Genomic DNA, 6,182 nt, shown 5'->3' on the forward strand with positions numbered 1-6,182 from the left:
AAGGTGCTGTAGCACTTGCCAGTGCAAGTCACTTTTGACTTCAAACAACTCTTCTATTACCAGAAGAGTAATAGACTACTTCAGCCACTTTGAAGTGGTTTCTAAGCTGGCATATGAGACCAAAACTATTTGCAATGTAACATTTTAGTGACTTGAACTCTGTTGCCCTATGTATTCAGGTGTCAGGCATTATTGTAGCAGTTCTGTGCAAGCCTGTTAACTGTGAACAAGTGAAGGGTTGTGCTCTTGTTTCCAGCTTTGGCAGACGTTTTATCTCCAGACATGCCCTTCATGTTCCGCTGCTGGTCATGCTGCAAAGAGTAGTCTGTCACCCAGGCTAAAGTGGGTAGAGGTGAACTGTACTCTTAAATATTCTCACAGGAAAAGGAAGCATCATGTACAGCTGTATATAAAACTGCTAAACAGGCTCAAGTGCTAGAATTGTACCCTCATGATTGACATTGGGTGACAGAGATGCACATACTTTGCTCTAATATTCCTCTGTGCATTCAGTTGTGGAAGGTCTGGTACCCTGAGTTTTTCTATTTAAAGCCCTTGAATAAAAACTCACCTTGAAGACCTGCAGCTACTCTGCAACCTCAGTCCTAAATTTTGCTGTTCCAGCCACACATCTGTGGCACTGAAGGGGGTGACAGTACTTCAGTGTCCGTTGTCCTAGGGGTTAGTACAGGACTGAGCTACATTTGGTCCTTTAGGCTTCAACAGTATGAATATTTACCACATCAGTATAATGAGCAGCATTCTGAAGTATTGGCTTCCTACACATTAATTTGTCTAGTAGATTTGCTGATACCTGGCAGAAGAGCTCAAACACTGGCAATGTCCAGCATAAGCCCTCCCGTAGATAAAAGGTCAACTGTAGTTCTTCTGCTTGTGATCATCAGATGTTTAATACTACATTACAAATAGTTGAGGAAATTCTTAGGTATAAAGGCTAGAATAATTACACAGCAAGCTTAAAACCAGATACAACAAAGCAGTATCTAAGGTTTTCTTACTAGAATAGGGCTTTCTGTGGTGTGGGGTTTTTTTCCCCTATGCATTTGCTCTGTCTCTAAATCCCTGGTGAAGAGGGATAGTATTGCCCACAGATTGCTCATTGCAGCTGGTTCCTGACGTACATGTGAAGAATTCCATTTGGCAGGGCGAAGTTGTTCTTTGTACAGAGCTTCACATGAACATGTGAACACATAACTTGTTAACATGTAATTTGTTCTCTGCTACAATAAGAAAATCCTACCAGGGCACAGATTTAAGGTTTTCAAGTACTTACGTAAGCTATGCACAATTCTGTGCATCAGACTCAGTGAGTTGGTACCTTGTGGCTACCCCAACAGCCCCAGAATTAGTGTCTTGCAACATAAGCTAACAGGTTTTGTTAGGGAACCCACAATTGCAGTTACTGTGCATCTGGTGTATTTTAAAAGCAGGTATTTGTCCCTAATTATCTTAGTTGAAATTTTAATAGAGGATAAGATATGTTCAAGTGTTTGAAAATGTTCACTCCATCCCACACAAAAACTGGGTAGCAGAACTATTGGTAAAGGTGGTACAGTTTTGGGTTGGGTTTTGGGTTTGTAAAAGCTTAGTTACAAAACAGTATAAATACTTTGTTTTATTTACCACTAACATCCTCTTTGCTTTAAAGAGGGCTGATTCCCTCCTGTCGGGCATTAATGCTTGCTCAAGAAATGGCTTTAAATTTTACTTGCTTTACTAAAGTGGCTGCTAAGCTCTTTCACAACTGATTCATGGCTTTCTTTCCATGTCTTTTTATTACAGTAGCTTAAGCAGCAGTTTTCTTTGAACTTCAGTCAGATAAAACCTAAATAGATTTTTAACAGTCTCTTGAAGTTAATACTCCCTTTAGAATGACAAGGGTGCTACATGCTCAAAATAACCCAGTACAGCTGTCTGCCTTGTTTGGCCTGAATTTGAATGCAAAACCCTCTTTCTTGCTTGCCCCTGGCATTGTCCTCCTTTCTCTGTTTAAATGCTGCCATTGGGGCATGATTGCAAAACCTAGGTAGGCAGATGAATTCTGAATCTCCCCAAGTCTTTTGGGTGAAGCACCTAACCTGTATTGCCACTTTGGTATCCCAAGAAGACACGGCAGAAGGGGAAGTTGCCCTTGTCTCCATTGGTATGTCAGCACTGGAGGGGAAAGCAAAGTACATGGTCCTGAAACTAGTGTTCCGCATGGGCAGCCAGAGGGTACATGGTGAACTGGGTGAGGTTTTTGGTTCTTCCACTTACAAGTGAAGGCTGTTAATCTAAATAATTCAATCTGTCCACTGATATTATTTCTTGGTAAATACTGGTATGATTAGTAAATGAAGTTATTTCATATTCTTTTGAAGCATCTCAGTGTGCTGAACTCTAACCTGCTACAGATTGTTCCTGTTAACTGTTCTAAATACTCCATATTTCATGTTTTTTTTTCTGGTTAAGGATTACATTTAAGTTAAATACAGGAAACAGGCAAGGAGCTGTCAGGAGACTTTGCTTCCTGAGTATTTTTGTCTCAGACAGTGGCTTTCACAAACACGATCCATTTGACAAATACGCTGCATTTGCTGATCCAAAGCACCTAGCCAGCTGCTGTAGGAAAAGAAGCTAAATTCAATTCCCATAAATTAACATCATGAGGAATCTCATCGCTCAAAACAGGATTTTCATTTCTGTGTTACCACACTCCTTTTAATATGTTAACTTCTAAAGTGAACCCCAGACTTCAGTTATGGGTCAGCACAGTTTTACCTGTTCTGAGGATGCTTACATTGGCTACCACGAGCTGTGAGCTGTCCTTAACTGGATCAAAGAATGTTATGCTGCCTCTGAGCTTTCTAGCCTTTCAGGCACCAGAGGATACAAACTCACTGTCAAAAGAGGTAGTAAAAACTATGTTGCATAAAAAAAAGCAGTTAATCCCTCATCAATTTTAATTTCAACTCCCAAGATAACATTTGGGCTATAAATACAAACTCAGTTGCTAGAGAAAGCGTATGGTGGCTGACTGAGCCAAATTTTTAATTCTCCACAGTTGAAATTTGAAGGCTTCAGCCACTTATTACACATGTAATTAACAGTGAAAACAGCGAAGGTGACTGTTAACAGATACTAAACCAGGAGTGTGCTCATGTGACCTACCTGATCCAGATACTAAACCCTATTTTCCATCTTTCCTGGTTAGAAGGAAAATAAGCAATGAAAAGCAGGAATCGCAGCAGTGTAATCTAAGAATAATTTTAATTGTATATCTTATTTTAGGAGCTTTACCCACTGGCCACCTCCACAAAGTGCTGGAATGATATAATTAAATTGAGTTTTAAAAGGTGGTAGTCCCTGAATGTTGCATAGTTGGAAACATTCATTTACTAGTCTAAATATAGCTCCAGAGAAGAGGGGGAGGGAAGAGATGGGAGTGTCAGAATTGAAAGCAGTGTTTTAAGTATGCAAAAAGTTTACTCTGTATGTAAATGGGATTCTTATTAGTGACAGACCATGTGCAAATTGACAATACTTCAATTTATTTTTGAATGGCAATATAGATTGTCAAGGTTGTGTATAATTATAATAAATATATAAACTGCTACTTGAACCATAAATGAGCACCCAAGACCTCATTTTTACATCAGTGTTCTTAAGCATTGTCTGATGTCACGGATTGATGTACATTTGTTTGTTCAGCTGACTACAGGTAAGAAACACGTTTCTGGTGGCTCACCTGTCCTGCTTCCTTAGATATGGTTTGTCCCAGGCTTCTCTGTCCTGATTAGCTGTGTGGACTCTCTTCTACTGCCCAAATCCACTAGATGAATTGCCTAGGACACCAGGACTCTGCTCCACATGGTGCACCCCAAGGATAGTACTGCTGTACCTCTGGGGAACTCCAGGCATGGTCACATCTCCAGTCACATTTGTGCACTTGGATGAGCACAAATTGCTAAATTTCAAGTAATTCATCTCTCACAAATGATTCACTGCAACATACAAACAAGTTCAAAGCAGTTTTCTTGTGTCTTGAACTGCTTGGGGAAGTCGATGGCTCCGGGCACTGTTGGCTCTCTGAGACCTTAGAGTGCAGCAGTCCATGGTCTTCCTCCAGGAATTCTTTCATGTCTTGGCAGCGCAATGGGAGTCCCTTCACCAGTATGTAATGACTTAGAGTACCTGCATGACCTACAAGAATAGATCGAAACAACATGACTCCACATGCTTATATCCATCTTCCTCAGTATGCCACTGGAAGCTTCACAAAGTCTGCATTTCTTCTAGGCTTTGGATCTCAATAAATAAAAGTATAATAAAAACAGTTTCAATGACATCATTAATTTCACAGACAAGTTTGGAATTTAGGGGGGAAGAGAGGTCCTGCCTGCTGAAAAAAAGTACACACATGTATCTACATATACATACATATATGTGCATATACACACGTGTTCATATGTAAAATGTGCGCTCTGAAAATCAAATCCATGTGCTTAACAACAGCACAGGGGAAAATACTGCCCTTAACCTACTTTGCCATCAAAGCATCTCAGACTAGTACACCAGCTGGTTACAATCCACTATTTACCAGGATGCTGTCCATCAAAAAAAGAATTCCACAGTTACGCTGCAGAAGAGGGAAATTCACTACTCCCACAAAATGAGGTGAATGTGGGAAGAAGCTGAAGGTAGCTACCTGAAACACTCAAGGAACTGAAGACGTAGCCATGAGGTCACACTAATGACATTTGCAGCACTACTGAAACAAATTGTGAGGACACAAATTTCAAATTTTGCCTGAAAATCAGCTCCCCTGGTGTTGCAATGTCCTAACACTATCTCAAGTTGATGACTTGGTGCAATTTCAGGGAGAAAATAGCTGCTGGCAGAACAAAACCAGCTTATTCCCAGAGACCGGGTTGGTCACAGGGTTTTGAAACAAGAGTGTCCCAGTGATGAACAACGTGACTGCAACCAACTGGAAAAAATGCATAAATTACATCTTATGCTCAGGTGACTTTCTGTTTTCATGGATAATGTCAATAAACCAAATTTCAAAGCCAAAGAGGCAGATGCATGCCCTGATGGTGAAGTATGAACTGAAAAAAAAAAAAAGGGGGGGGGGGGGGGGGAAAACCTCCTGTGATTAGGATTTCTTGCAGGCATATTGCAATGTAAGTGATACTTTGTTGAGGAAGCTTTCAAATCTCTTACTGCACCCTTTATTATGTTCTTCAAATCCACCTGAATGACCTTAGCAAGTATCACTACCCAGGGGACCCAGCTTTCTTGCAAATCCAGCTGCCTGCTCTGTAACTGAGTACTAATTACAGCTGAAAATACACAAAAATAGCTTTAGAGTCAATCACAATTTCTGACATAATAGCCTAGGGAAATACTGAATGGATTTTTATTTCAATTGGTTATTAGCTCTAGGTACCCAAATAGCAGTGTTGCTGTGCAGAAAAATCTGTCCTGAATTTTAAGTTTGACTTTACAAGTGTTCTGGTTTTGGCTGGGATGGAGTCAATTTTCTTCATGGTAGCTGGTTCAGTGCTGTGTTTTGGATGTAGTCTGAGAACAATGCTGGTAACACACCAATGTTTTAGTTGTTGCTAAGCAGTGTTTATACTAAGCCAAGGACATTTCAGCTTCTCATGCCTGGCCAGCGAGCAGGCTGCAGGTGCACAAGAAACTGGGAGTTTGTGCATTCTAATTATTTTATCATTATTATTATTAGCATTATCTTATTCCTTTTCTGTCCCATTAAATTGTCTATCTCAACCCATGAGTTTGAGGCTTCTGAGCCTCTCCCTGATCCCACTCAGGGTGAGGAAGTGAGCAGCTATGTGGGGCTCTGTTGCTGGCTGGGGTTAAACCACAACAGGCAGAACATCACTCCTAAGGGGACATAATGCAAGTGCTAACTCAGAAATACCTGCACTGACTTGAAACTCCTTCGTCTGTGTTGTGATGATGTTACTTTCACGTTGGTGTGAGGTATTCTTTTCATTTGGTAAGCAAGGTTCGTGAAGACTGTATGATGAATTTAATGCCAATTCTAGTGAGAAGCAGCAATACAGCCCCTAGCTCTGCTAAACATTTCCAGTCTGACTACGAGCAAGTCTCCTTTTTTGCAGGTCTATATAGAGCAAATTGTGCAGGGAAAA

Source organism: Pezoporus wallicus, unplaced genomic scaffold, assembly GCF_028554395.1.
Source record: "Pezoporus wallicus isolate ANWC-B61680 ecotype Strahan unplaced genomic scaffold, APGP_CSIRO_Pwel_v1 scaffold_3294, whole genome shotgun sequence".
Taxonomy (NCBI): domain Eukaryota; kingdom Metazoa; phylum Chordata; class Aves; order Psittaciformes; family Psittacidae; genus Pezoporus; species Pezoporus wallicus.